The sequence below is a fragment of the Eumetopias jubatus genome, unplaced genomic scaffold, assembly GCF_037043125.1.
Source record: "Eumetopias jubatus isolate StellerSeaLion01/CBP00866 unplaced genomic scaffold, mEumJub1_p1.0 scaffold_14, whole genome shotgun sequence".
Classification (NCBI taxonomy): Eukaryota; Metazoa; Chordata; class Mammalia; order Carnivora; family Otariidae; genus Eumetopias; species Eumetopias jubatus.
The window spans coordinates 78,256,216-78,271,878 of NW_028274820.1; the positions used below are offsets into that span (position 1 = coordinate 78,256,216).

A 15,663-nucleotide genomic window follows, 5' to 3' on the forward strand; every position below is an offset into this window, starting at 1 on the left:
CTAGATCCATTCCTATGTCTGTATCTACACTTTTATCTACCTGCTGATATATTTATATTTACAAAACATATATGTGGATACACACACATATATATATGCTTAATTTGCATGGCATGCATAAACACACAGTTACTGTATTTGAAGAAAAATATATACTTCATGAATTCTCTTTTCCTCAAAACTAGCTCATCTAGCCAAATGGAGACAGACCTATCTTGTTCCTGACACAGGTCTACATAAGGAATTAGTTCCTTTGCTGTGAGTCAGAGACAATTTACTGTGGCCATCTGAGATCGAAAACTAAGAGAGTTTCTTTGTTCTCCAAACAGAGACAGAGAATCTTTATGCAGCACCATAGTTGTCTACACACCACTTTCAGGGAGCCAAGGGAGAGTTTTGCCTCTGAGAACCTCTAGGATTGAGCTTAGCCATCTTATGTTTTATCACCCACTGTTAATACCCGGCAGTGGGTTATTTGTGGGTTGGAATCTGTGGCTAAAAGAGAGGCTGTAGGGACCCTGGACAAAATTACTCAACTTCACTAAGCTTAGATTTACCCCTGTGTAAATGATGGATAGGCACTAAACACTCTACTGTTTGTAATAAGCTTCTGGTAAATTCTCAGTCCCCAGTAAAAACATAATTTCCACAAAATAAAAATTACTGTCATAATCACCATCAACAAAAAAGTGGTCTTTTCTGAGAGGAAAGAGAAAGTAAGAGCAAACAGTGTAAGTTAGGGGCAGAACAGGAACACAGTCTGAGAGTGAGCTGAGGTAACATGCCCCTGGGGATGTAGAATTAAATAAACAAGAGCCCAGGAACAGAAGGGAAACCAAGGATCCCTTTCATCCTGTACCTACAATAAAAAGAATATGGAGACAGATGCTGAAATTTGAAGAACTTCTTTCATTTTTAAGTTCAGCATTTTTTGGTATGACTCAGGGGTATTTGACAATTCTCTAAAACTTTAGAAAAAATTCCTAAGAATATTTATTTTCACTCTCTTATATAAGAATATTTATATTGAAATCTGGAAATTCTCAGGAAAAAATGTTCACAATTGGAAACAGATCATTATGGGCTCTTATGAAGAACTCTCTTATAGTTGTAAAAAAAAAAATAGCCATGATATAGACATGGTATTATTATCTAAAATCTCTTATTTCAATGCAGTAAATAGAGGTAGAATGGTGTCTACACAGTGGTAAGTGTGAGTATTAATGAGGAGTTTAATGCCTTTTCTTTCTTGAATTGAAAGCAGTCAAGCAAAGTCTTCCTAAAAGGCAATGAGAAATACCAGAGCTATAGATAGACATATCTCTGTCTGCCTATCTATCTATCATCTATTTATTTATAGAAAGCTAAGGACTCAAAACATTACACATGCAAAAGTCCTAGTAAACCTATGAAGAGTGAATTATTAAGTCTGCCAAAGTTTATACTAACCTAAGTGCATGGGAATATTTATGTATATATGCTCATTGCTTTGTTTTCAATAGCAAAACTGGTAATCAATGTAAATTCAAGACTTGTTGAATTATGATAGTTGTCATTCAATAAAGTATCATTTATTAATTAGGAAGAATAAGGTAGATCTAGGAGTATAGACACGGGAAAAACAAATCTAGGATAAAATAAGGAAAAAAGCAGATTACAGGTTAGTATGTGTACATGAATATATATATATGTCTATAACTATACCTGCATGTATGTTTTTGTATGTATTTGTATAAAAGATGTGTATATGTAAATACATGATTATGTGCATTTATTTATATATTATGAATTTCTGGAAATAAACAAGAAAATGTAAAAGGTGGCTACAAACAGGAACTTGGAAGATGAGCATGACAGATCAGAAAACTGTATTTTTTTTATTTTACATTAGTTTAATAGCTTTTTTTTTTCTTGAAATATAGAATTTTGTTTAGAAACTGTTTAATGTAGGGTGGCTCAGTTGGTTAGACATCTGCCTTCAGCTCAGGTCATGATCTCAGGGTCCTGGGATTGAGCCCCACATCCAGCTCCCTCTCCCTCTGCCGCCCCACCCCGTTCTTGTGCTCTTGCTCTGTCCTTCTCTCTTTCTCTCTCTTTCAAATAAGTACATAAAATCTTCTAAAAAAAGAAACTATTTAATGTAGAAAAAAACCCTGTCAAGAAAGACCAGGTAGAAAATAGGTTCCCAATAAAATGGAATTTTAGGGCAACAAAAGTCTGAAAGGCCACAAAAGAGAAATAGCACCACTGTTATTGGAACAATGGCTAGTTACTTGCATTTTTTGGCATTGTTAATTACTGAATCTGGGTTCTTCTGAATTCCACACAAAGCTTGCCCTACACAACAATTTTATCATAAAATATCTGCTTTCTACACGCATTTTAGGACAAGCTACCACCAGAAACAAATCAAAACATCAGGAGATGAACAGTCTCACTAGTGGGTGTCTCACGTTTTGCAGAATCCTGCCAAACAAAGGAACTGAATAGGCTAGGGGCAGAGCCAATGAGGAAGCGTTAAGGAATGAAATATGTTAAAGATTAATAATTCAGACATGGTACTGTATTTTCCGCAAAAGAAAATTCACATTTAGCAAACACGCTAATGAGTTTTATCTTCAAAGAGATGAGTGCACTGGCAAAATATTCGAGTAACAGTGGAGGGCTGTGGACAGCAGGTACCGAGAACACCCAGCCTTGCAGATCTCAAGGTAGCAATGGCCTTCACTGGTCACTCCCTTTGCAGGGGTTCCAGAAAGAACTTGCAGCATGACCACCCACCTGCTGAATTTAAACTCAAAGCGGCAAACTTTAAGGAGCCAAAGAGGGGTCCCCAGTGGGTGAGGGAAACAGAGAAGAGAAACGTGTTCAATGTAAACTTAAAAGACAGTAAAATGGGGCACAACCCCCATTATAAATCCCAGAGATGGGGGGCAACTCCTCATAAGTAATTGTTAGATTTAAAAACTGGACATACCTCATTTCCCAAAAAACATAATACATAGGGATTTTAGGGATAACTGGAAAAGTTGGCAGAGAAATATTCAGTGAAATTCAAGCTCTTCAGTTCAAACATCTCACGGCTGAAACACACCTTTGTTTCATCCAGACAACGATGCTTCTTGCTTCTTAGAGCAGGGATATCACTCGTCTATAAAGCCAAGAGGCTTGACAGTGCAACTTTTTAAACTTTGCTTTCCAAGGTCTAGGCCTTTGCAGATTCAAGCAGCACTGCAAGGCCTGTGAACAGCAGATTCCAAAGGTCCAGAGGTCTGACCCTTCCTTCCCAGACACAATGTCAAGACACGTAAAATCTCCGGTCGTGTTACATTTTATATTTTGAACTATGGAAGCATATTTTAAATACTCTTAAGGCATTTATTTATTAAAACGTTCTCTGCCAAGGTTTCACATTAGCTTAAAATTCAAGTCAGTCTTTACATTTCTCTACTGAGGACTCTACCTCAGTGTGTTACATAAAAACACCTTCTCCAGCAATGAGTGGTACCGGCGTCCACACGGTGAGCCCCATGATCAGCCTCTTTGTTCCCTAGGTGACCCAACTAGATGTTAATAGTGCTCTGCTACAAAGTCCTAACCCAAACTCGTCAGAAAAGGAGTAAAACTTTTGCAAAGTGCACTTTAAGAAGAGGTACTTTTTGATTATGTAAAGAAACCAGTGAGTCCTCTAAGAATAATAAAAGGGAGTATTTTACAGTTGAAGCGCATGATTTGCAGTGAGGAATTAAGATGTTGCTGTGCTGGTCCAGGCTGTGAATACTCTTCTTGTTCCTCCTGTGGGCCCCCTTCAGCAGGTAGCACAAACCCTTTGTCTGTGGCATAGAGAATGTCCACAAATCTCTGCAATACAGGGTCGTTTTCCCTCTCGTTCTCTTGGCAAATCAATTCCATGTTCCTTAACTTTCCAAAGTAGAAATCTCTCTTTTTCTCCAAGTCTTAGACAGTGAGTTTCATTACATTGACCTGCTACATCAATTCAACTGCTCCGTCATCCCTGTTGCCCACACCAGGGGTCTTTCACACCACACCCGGGCCGGCCTCTGGGGTTGCAGTGGTTCTCTGTGTTGCAGTGGGCTTCTGGGGAGCTCACTGCTAGAGCTGAGAGGTTTCTTGGGTTTGTTCAGAGCTGGAGCAACAAGGGAGAGAGCCACTGCAGTTTCTGGACTGTGTCTGGCAGCTACAGGCTCATAGTCTTTTCCGTCATAGTTTGCATCAAAAAACTTCTTGAATAACAGAACAAAATCAAAGTTGTCCTGAAACTTTCCTTTTTACTAATTTGTCCACAGAAGTTATTTTGTCAACACCCATTCTTTTAACATCTGCTGTAGTATTTTGAAGTTCTGGATGTTTTTGTGTTCTAGCTCAGCCTGGAAGTTCACTTTCTTCAAGGTAACGGAGCCAGGGAACCACATGTCCATAAACTGACAACAGGCAGCCCGTGAACACGACTATTCCATCTTTATCAGATTCAGTGGCAGAGACTCCTTGATCCAGGCCAGCATGTTCTGTTGACTTAGCTTATTGCTGGTGACTGACAATTGAGTATACGTTCACGACCATCTTCCATTTTCAGTGGAACTGCATGCCCTGACTGTGCCCAGCTTCGGTTCAGTTCTCTTGTCTTCTCATTCAAACCACTGGACCTAGGTTTTTGTTTGTTTGTTTGTTTTTTAAGTAATCTCTACACCCAATGTGGAGCGCGAACCCACAACCCCGATATGAGGAGTTACATGCTTCACCAGTTGAGCCAACCAGGTGCCCCTCAGTTTAATCGCTTTTTAAATTTTTGTCATGCATATATATTTTTCCCTCACAATATCTTAAGGTCATTTAAAAATGCTGTTGTTTACTTCCTTATATCAAGAACTTCATATATACTATGGCTCCCCAGCACATACAATAGTATATCTCTCAATTATGATGATGGAAGGAAGGGCTGGATATTTCCCCTCAATCTTGTTCTGTGTAGGCCAAATAAAGTTGAACAAAATGGAAAACAATACATAATGGAAAAGCAAGCATAGAGATTTAAAACTTTTTGATTCTCTGTTCATGGTTTTATTTGTCGAAATCTCAAAGGACTACACTGGGAAAGAGTGATATCACTATAAGGAAAAAATAGGGATGTAACTAGAAAAAGAGGGCAATTATACTTAAGTGCTAAAGAAAAGGATGAAACGAAGAGTACATTTAAAGAAAATGAAATAATTATATTAAAATGGTTATCATGGCCATTAACAGCAGGACTGAGGACAGCAAATACCAATGGCATCGGCTGTTAATGCTGATCTCATCAAGTAGATCAGAAAGTCCATGTTTCTAGGAGAAAATGCAACCCATAGCTATAATTTCTAATTCCATAACTACTCTCTTTTGAACAGGGTAGAAAAGAGTCCCTGCCAGATCCATTCAGATCATTTCATCTCTGCCTAAAGGCCCTACATTGTAGAAAAGCACCATAAAAGAAATTGTGACTTGTCTCTCCAATAAACCACTAAATCTCTCAATCAAAATGTTACGTTTAGGGGCGCCTGTGTGGCTCAGTCGTTAAGCGTCTGCCTTCGGCTCAGGTCATGATCCCAGGGTCCTGGGATCGAGCCCTGCATCGGGCTCCCTGCTCCGAGGGAAACCTGCTTCTCCCTCTCCTACTCCCTCTGCTTGTGTTCCCTCTCTCGCTGTGTCTCTCTCCGTCAAATAAATAAATAAAATCTTTAAAGAGAAATGTTACATTTAAGAAGAGGGTAGCAAAAAAATTTATATGAAAGAAACGTGTAGGCATGTAAATGTGAATATGTGAATACATGCAGAAAGGTCTGGAAGTTTAGACATTAAATTCATCATGGTTACCTCTTAGGAGAATGATTTTGTGTATTTGACATGGAGAGAGATTAATGTATCTGTTTTTTGTTTTTTTGTTTTTTAGTTTTTAATGATAAGGTTTTATTTTATGTTATTTTAAAAAGTGAGGGGTGCCTGGGTTGCTCAGTCAGTTAAGTGTCTGCTTTTGGCTCAGGTCATGATCTCAAAGTACTGGGATCAAGCCCCGCATCAGGCTCTCTGATCAGTAGGGAGCCTGCTTCTCCCTCTGCCCTCCACTCCCCCTACTCATGCTCTCTCGCTCTCTCTCTGTCAAATAAATTTAAAAAAATCTTTTTAAAAGGTGAATAAAAAGGATAGATAAATAAGTTGATGATAGACAGCTAGATATACTTTAGGAAAAAAAGGATGATCTGCCAAATTTAAGATTTTATCTGAGTTTTTAAATATAGGTTTGAGTTTCAAAGAATTCTTACCACATTGAAAAGCTAAAGAAAATGTGTTATGTTTTTTATTCCCAATTCCAACTTAGACTTTCAGTATTCACTTAGGTCTATGAGAGACGGGGACATAGGTGCATTTATCTGTCAAGCAAACTAAAACTCCACCGTGCTGTCCTGTAATCTATATTACAAGGAAAGAGTTACCTCATAAATTATTGGGTTTATAATAGCTTATGTCTTCCAATCTAGCCTCTACTATTAATAAAGTTAGTACTTCCTCTCCCTCTACTGTCTCTCTTAGTTCTCAATTATTTCAAAACTCAGAGAGGAAGAAAGGTGTTCTTTGGTAAGCCACTTTTAAATATTTCATGTTTTATAAACTATAAGCATGCATATTCTGCCTCCATATAAAATAAGCCATAATTGATCCTATTTTATTTATTTTTTTAAAGACTTTATTTATTTATTGAGAGAGAGAGAGAGAGGAGTGGGGGAGAGGCAGACTCCCCGCTCAGCAGGGAGCCCGATACAGGCCTCCATCCCAGCACCCTGGGATCGTGACCTGAGCCAAAGGCAGACACTTAGCTGACTGAGCCACGCAGGCGCTCCACAATTGATCCTATTTTAACTAACAAATGTAACCTCACAGAATTCCCAAAAATAAGACATCAGCCATTCCTATTCTCTGACTAAAATGAAATAAATCTAGAAATTAAGATTAAAAGCTTAAAGTCAAAATTTACCCGGGTGCCTGGTGGCTCAGTCAGTTATGGGTCTGACTCTTGATTTTGGCTCAGGCCATGATCTCAGGGTTGTGAGATGGAGCCCCGAGTCAGGTGTGGAATCTCCTTAAGATTCTCTATCTTCATATGTAACCTACAATGGTAGAAGCATTAGATTGGCAACAGACCTATCCACAGAGACCTGGCAGGCCAGAAACGACTGGCATGAGATCTTCAGAGCACTAAACGAGAAAAATATTCAGCCAGGAATACTATATCCAGCTAGGCTGTCATTGAAAATTGAAGGAGAGATAAAAAGTTCCCAGGACAAACAAAAACTAAAGGAATTTGCAAACATGAAACCAGCCCTCCAAGAAATATTGAAAGGGGTCCTCTAAGCAAAGAGAGACCCTAAAAGCAGCATAGATCAGAAAGGAACACAAACAATATACAGTAACAGTCACCTTACAGGCAATACAATGGCAGTAAATTCATATCTTTCAATAGTTACCCTGAATGTAAATGTGCTAAATGCCCCAATCAAAAGACACAGGCTATCAGATTGGATTAAAAAACAAGACCCATCAATATGCTGTCTGCAAGAGACTCATTTTAGACCCAAAGACACCTCCAGATTGAAAGTGAGGGGGGTGGAAAACCATTTACCATGCTAATGGACACCAATGGAAACCTAGGGTGGCAATCCTTATATCAGACAAATTAGATTTTAAAACAAAGACTGTAATAAGGCAAGGGAAGCCAGGGCAAAAATGAACTATTGGGATTTCATCAAGATAAAAAGCTTTTGCACAGCAAAAGAAACAGTCCACAAAACCAAAAGACAACCGACAGAATGGGAGAAAATATTTGCAAATGACATATCAGATAAAGGGCTAGTATCCAAAATCTATAAAGAACTTATCAAACTCAACACGCAAAGAACAAATAATCCAATCAAGAAATGGGCAGAAGACATGAACAGACATTTTTCCAAAGAAGACATCCAAGTGGCCAACAGACACATGCAAAAGTGCTCAACATCGCTTGTCATCAGGGAAATCCAAATCAAAACCTCAATGAGATACCACCTCACACCAGTCAGAATGGCTAAAATTAACAAGTCAGGAAATGACAGATGTTGGCGGGGATGCGGAGAAAGGGGAACCCTCCTACACTGTTGGTGGGAATGCAAGCTGGTGTAACCACTCTGGAAAACAGTATGGAGGTTCCTCAAACAGTTGAAAATAGAGCTACCATACGATCCAGCAATTGTACTACTGGGTATTTACCCCAAAGATACAAATGTAGGGATCTGAAGGGGTACGTGCACCCCAATGTTTATAGCAGCAATGTCCACAATAGCCAAACTGTGGACAGAGCCAAGATGTCCATTGACAGATGAATGGATAAAGAAGAAGTGGTATATATACACAATGGAATATTATGCAGCCATCCAAAGGAATGAGATCTTGCCATTTGCAATGACGTGGATGGAACTGGAGGGTGTTATGCTGAGTGAAATAAGTCAGTCAGAGAAAGACATGTATCATATGACCTCACTGATATAAGGAATTCTTAATATCAGGAAATAAACTGAGGGTTGTGGAGTGGTGGGGGGTGGGAGGGATGGGGTGGCTGGGTGATAGACACTGGGGAGGGTATGTGCTATGATGAGCGCTGTGAATTGTGCAAAACTGTTGAATCACAGATCTGTACTTCTGAAACAAATAATGCAATATATGTTAAGAAAAAAAAGAAGAAGATAGCAGGAGAGGAAGAATAACGGGGAGTAAGTTGGAGTTGGAGATGAACTATGAGAGATGATGGACTCTGAAAAAGAAATTGAGGGTTCTAGAGGGGAGGGGGATGGTTGTTGGGTTAGCCTGGTGATGGGTATTAAAGAGGGCACATTCTGCGTAGAGCACTGGGTGTTATGCACAAACAATGAATCATGGAACACTACATCAAAAACTAATGATGTGATGTATGGTGATTAACATAACAATAAAAAAATTTAAAGAAAAAGATTCTCTCTCTACCTCTCCCCCTCCCCACCTCTAAAAAAATTAAAAGTTGCAAATCAAACAAAAAATTGAAAATAACAATATTTTTTCTGAATAAAAAGTTTTGAAAAATACATGTATGAGTTTGTCATAGCTGAGTAGAATGTAGATTATTTGAATCAGTGAATAAAAATATTTTTAGGGGCTCCTGCCTGGCTCAGTTGGTGCAGTATATGGCTCTTAATCTCAGGGTTGTGAGTTTGAGCCCCACTTTTGGTGTAGAGGTTACTTAAAAAATAAAATTTTTTAAAAATATTTTAAGAAAGCAAACTTTTTCATTTCTGTACTAATCCATGCATCCTGAGTATTCTGATCTTTTTTACACAATTTACATAACAAATTATCTTAAACTCGGTGTCCTAAAGAAGAGAGGGAAGAGGCAGGTATACCCTAAAGTTACCACTTTTAAGATCACTTTCCCAAATTTGCTTGAAATTAGCAAGGCAATAGAATCTTAAAAGATGATTAAAAATTAAGCTGGCTAGGATTTATCAAAGTAATTATCTCACCAAATAGTATTTTAATCTCTTTATTACGCATCTGTACTTCCTTAAACCTAGTTTTTATTTGTTACACATATGTGAAAACTTTCCTGCTTCAGAGTCAAGTGTGGACTCCTAGGGGAAAGTTGTGATCAGAAATGGTTCTTTAAAGCTTTGTGGCCGGGAGAGGACTTGTCTTTATTTTCCCCCATGACTAACCTTGAATGATGATATCAGTCAGATTTCAAACATGACCCTCAAATTGAGTAGTTGTAGAAATACACTATTTTACCAAGGTGTGGGCAGGAAGCCAAATAAGGAAAACACGGGACGTAATGGACTGTACTAGTCCTAGCAGTAGCCCACCAATAACATACAGAAGCCCAAGTGGTGAGCAGAGGGATTTGCAAAATAACCGAGGGAGAGAGAGAGAGAGATGTAATGACACACGCAGCCGAAGAAGACAGCCCAGAAGACAGCCAGGACTAACCTTATTCTCCTAACCTCTTCTGGTGCTTCTGCTGGTTCTCTTTATTCTCTACCCTTAATTGTAGCACAAAGGATCCCTCTAGTGAAATCCATAAGGGCCAGTCTCCCAGGGCATAAAGCAGGGTTGGAGAAAAGTAAACATGTACCTGGAAGGACGGTCAAAATAAACCCAGCTCACACACCAGGAAGATACGAACATAGAAAATGGTATTTGGCATTAATGCTAAGCCTCAGAACTGACAGACCTACATAATAATTTTTCATCTTTGAGAGAGCATTCCAGTGCCTCAGCAAGAAGAGAGGGCAGTGAGGACATTGATGATATTGAACCAGAGGTAAAACTTCAAGGTTTTCAGTTGTATTCAGCCCTTTTGGCAAGCCTGATCTTTAGAAATATCTTAGCCTCTTAATCAAATAGAAACACACTAAGTGAGACCGTTTAAGCATGCCTTTCTACTTACCTTCAACAAACGCAATGTGAAAACAAAAATATGACCTCTAGTCAAGATCTTATAAATGCCTAGGGAGAGGTAATTGCCTCTTTCACATGCCTCAGGCTAACCTTCCTCCTTCAGCTGTAGAAACCACCTCTATCTGTCAGAATGGTAGCAGCAGACTTCCTTTTTCAAGAAGTGTCATATAGACTTCATCAGCTTCGATTTGAGTATTATGTTGCTTAGAATATGCAATGAATTTGAGATAGCGTACAAATTGGCTTAAGAGAGTAAGAAATATTTTAACTGCCGAGTAGTAATAGATGTTGTCACTTTAAATAAATTAAACATTATGACAATAATATGATTTCCTGCTTTTTAGAGTGTATCTTAGAAGGGTATAGCCCTGTTTCTGATCTAATCAGAGATGTGATCCAGTTGGGGGTTATTCTGTTTTACCAGTTGGAGTTGAAGATTTCATCTAAATCAGGGCACAGGGCTGGTGTGGTGTGTGTTTTAGACAAAAATTAGGGGAAAGCTGGGGGAAAAAGGAAGACTGGTGTGGTGTATATTTTGCTTGTTGAATCAGATGATGTTTGAGACCCAAATGGAAATCTATCGTTTTCCACAACAAACACTGAGAAATGAATGGTTTAAAATGGTATACCAAGAAAATCAGGTAATAGTCCAAAAGAAGACAGTAACAGTCATTAGTATTAATTTAGCAGAGCTACATCCAAGTCAAGAGATAAATCCTGGACTATAAGTATAGTGTATCATGATACCATGAGGACTAAAATTGGACACCTCCCCACTCCCACCCCTTAAGGAGCCTAGTATATTTGGATAAGCTAAGCTTTAATTACTCTAATTTCTTTAAAACCATATGAATACTTTGGCAACATTATATAATATAAAAATATCTTTATTCATTTTTACTCCATGGGATATTTATTGAATGCTATTGTGTGCAAGGCATTGTTTGGGGCACTGAGGATATAAGATAAGCAAGACAGACAAGAATCTGACCTAGTGGAGTTTACATTCAAATTCACAAGACAGTGTGTAAATAAATAGATGCATAACAAAACACAAGTAATGTTATATACTATAAAGAGAAATAAAGTAGGATAAGGAGACAGAGTCAATAGAAATTGTTTCAGATAGGGTAGTGAGAAGGTGACATTTGAACATAAACTTAAATGAAGTTTGAAAGCCAAGCATACAAATATCTGGTGGAAGCCTATTTCAGAGGAAGGAAGCATCAAGAGCAAAGGTCTTGAAATCGATTGGTAATTGGCATGTACATAAACAGCAAGGAGTCTGCTGTGTTCTAAGTATCAGACGGGAACAGGCTGATAGAAGATTAGTCAGAAGCCAAATCTCATAGGGCTGTTCAGGTAAAGGAAAAGGGTTTGAATTTTATTCTAAATGTGATGAAAGGCCTTGGGAGATTTGGGGTAGAATAATGAGATGGCCTGAATCAAAAATTGGCCCCTCTGTATTGTCTACAAAGAATAAACTCTAAGGGAGGAAGATTTATTCAGGGAGACCAGTTAGGGAGTGATTATAGTAGTTTAGGTGAGAGATGATTAACAGTCTTATGCCCTTAGAACTTGTGATCTGCTCTTTTAACACTCATGCCATATATCACCTTTATGCTTGTTTTGAAATCAAAACTCTTTTCCTTTCTATATTTCTCAAGTAATCATACAGCTTTTTCACTTAGAGTTAAGAGGGCGATTTGAAACACTGGGTCTGGGAAACATGCATAAGCTAAATGTGATCTGACACCTGCAATAAGTCTCTGATGGTTTCTCTCATTACTTGCCAAAACATCCTCCACTTACTATTTTGCATTTGCTTCGTAAAACTCAGCATCATCTTCTGTCATCTCTGGACCAGCTGTTCTGATTGTGAAACTTCAAATAGTTCCTCTAATCACCAACCTCCCATGACTGTGTTTTAAGTTCTGAAAACAACCTGGGATATATTTAGAAATCAAGAACAAAGCATACATGAGACTCTAGATTTAACAGCTTGTGGCTTTTAATGGCATCTGTCATCATGTCTCTGAAGAGCTATTTATCACCACAGTTCCCTACTGTACTCTTTTGAAATGGTGGCCTTTTTATCTTCTTCACCCAAACATTTCATGTAAACGAAATCACTAAGATAAGAATAGGAATATCATATTTGATAAAGAACTCATCCCTGCTTTGGAAAAACTTAAAGGTATCTGGCATCGAGATACTCAGATAAAATTAAATATGGGATTGTCATTTCATAATACTCATTTCCAGTATTACCAGGTCACATGACATCATGTTAGACATTTTCTCCCCTTCCCACAAGCATAGGCAGCATGTGACACAGCAGAACAGAGTGATGGCTAAGAGCAGGAGAGTTGATGTTAATGGTTTGTTCTATGCCATTGAGCATGAGCGTCATCTGCATGGGCTAGAATTACCTCATTTGAGAAAATAGAAATTTCAATTAAATATATTTAAATTCCCCCTTTTAGCATCTCCTCAGTGTTTTCTGAGGTGTGTCAAAGTTTGTTTGGTAGTAGTAAATTGTAAAACAAACTAATTGCATCATTATGAGGATGTCATTAGGCTCAGAATCTTGCCTGTCTGGGGACGGTCAGGTATTCCCTAAAGGCTCAGCCATCTCTGTCTTCAGAAATCCACTTCTGCGGACTCTGTCTGAAATGAACATGGCAACTTTATGGAATATGCTCAAATGTCCTCTTATTACCCTTGTCCTTTATTATTCACTTTGCAGAACTTCTCAAACCACATTAATTGAAACTATGAATAAACTCCGTATCTGTTTGTGGAATGATAATTCACGACATTGTTATTTTGCAGACAATTTCCCATCTACAAAAAAATTAATATTTAATTTCACAGGGAAAGCTGTAGTGTAAGACAGAGTGTAACAATGTCAGAATACGTCATTTTGCTATTGTGATGTTTTCATTTTCATATCTCACTTTCTGAGTGACAGTGACTGATGCATCAGAAGGACAAACCAAGGTACTCTATTCATCCCTTCAGGCAGGGTTAAACAGGCCTCTTCCTGCAGCAAGATGACAGCCAGTGTGGGCATGAGCCTAGCAGAGAACAGAGTTTTACAATTTTAGAAATAAAGAATGAGCTCAGTTTTTTCAAGGAAGGGACAAATCATCTGTTAGTCATAGTCATATACATGTACAGATTCAAACTCACTTCCTAGAGCCTCACCATAGCTCCCCCCAAAAAAAGCAGAGGACCACTGGAAGCAGCATGAATGCTACATGTATTCTTATCGATTTCCAATGATGAGTATCAATAAGTTATCTGGCTAGTGACCTCAACTCTTCACTTTTTTTTTTTCTGGTTACATATAGTATTGTATGCTTTGTAAAAACACTGCCATGCCCTGAGACATCACCCTCACGCAATTCACAAATTTCAGAAGTATACATGTAATAACATAAAGGGGGTATCACCCCTGTCGATTTCCTTGATTTAAAGTCACTAGGTTTTATGATTTCTATGTTAACTTCAGATTTCAGCTGTCGATTTTAAATCACCTGTCTTGACAGTATGTATTACTTCTGTCTAGCTTGTGAAAATTTAGTAAACCTTCCATATCGATGACACTAAATAGGGAGAAATCAGAAATGATGATTCCTATAATTATGACTAGATTTTAAGAAAAAATATTCCTAGACATTCATAAAACCAAATTTGTGTGCCTAGATGCCTTATTCGAAGTGATGAGAATTGCCATTTAGATTTCAGAAGCCCCTGAAACTAGTTCATTAAGTCCTGTGGATATTGGAATAATTTGAAATAGCTATAAAATTCATGTGCTATATTAGTGTTGTTTTCCACACCTTTTCAGTTTTAATTGGCTATTTTGGAATTGGAATTGTTTGATGTGTATTCATATCCTGTTGATACTTGATATGATATTGTGGTATTTTTTATAATATTTAATTAGAATCATAATTCAATTATACCAGATAAATATTTTTATGTCTTAATTTGTATGTAGGTTATTGATGCATCTGTATGACTTTTTCATTTTTTTCTGTAAGTTGGTTTGGTTTACCAGTTCCTACTAGAACTGTTTTTCATTTTGTTTTGTTTTGTTTTACTTTATTTTCATTTAAGTAAGATCCAGGCCCGGGCGCCTGGGTGGCTCAGTTGGTTAAGCGACTGCCTTCGGCTCAGGTCATGATCCTGGAGTCCCAGGATCGAGTCCCGCATCGGGCTCCCTGCTCAGCAGGGAGTCTGCTTCTCCCTCTGACCCTCTTCCCTCTCGTGCTCTCTATCTCTCATTCTCTCTCAAATAAATAAATAAAATATTAAAAAAAAAAGTAAGATCCAGGCCCAATGTGGGAATTGAACTCACAACTCTGAGATCAAGAATCTCATGCTCTACTCACTGAGCCAGCCAGGCACCCCTAGAATTGCTTTTTAGATGTTTATCTTATTTCAGGGGTAAAATGAGTCTGAAACAAGTACTTTAAATATTGATTAAGGTATTTATTTTCTTCACCTAGTTACCTGACTGGAGGTTCCTCTCAGATCTGACAATTTTGTCTATAGCCTATTCTGTCAACATAAAAGAAAAACTCAATCCATTTAGCTTAGCAAATAATAACTTCAAAATCAAAGAGAATCGTTCTATAGTTCAAATCTAAGTGTTCACTACTAAATTGTTAGTTTTCTTAATTTATAAAATGTTTTAGACTTATCTAAATTTAAAGGATAATTTTTAAAAGTTAGAATAAAAAATTTCTGCATAAAATGAGACATTAGTTTAAGGATCCATTTACATATTCATTACCCTGGAGTGGCCTCAAGCATGCACTCCTGTTTTATACCCCTTGGTATATCTCTTTACTTGTCCACCTTATCCTCTTTATATTATACTCTCAAGTGGGGCACAGCTCTCTGGAGTTCCCCATGGTTTATATTTCCTCCAACAGTTATCTCTTTAAGTGCTGCTAGATACAGACCCCCTTATTCCTTAGCCACAGTGCCAAAGTGCAGGTTTCTATTAAATGTAACCCTAATATTAAACCTACTTTTAGGTAGATCTTCATGTGACCATCACTTTAGAACCAAACAGCAATATACGTGTTCTTACAAATATAAGGGTGTGGGGTTCTTTTGACAAGTAAAAGCATGTTT

At 37.9% G+C, this 15,663-nt stretch overlaps 1 pseudogene; it reads right to left on the minus strand.

Moving 5' to 3' along the window:
- Positions 1-3,663: 3,663 nt before the first annotated feature.
- Positions 3,664-4,581, minus strand: LOC114210601 (microtubule-associated protein RP/EB family member 1 pseudogene; annotated as a pseudogene).
- Between the last annotated feature and the right edge of the window lie 11,082 nt (positions 4,582-15,663).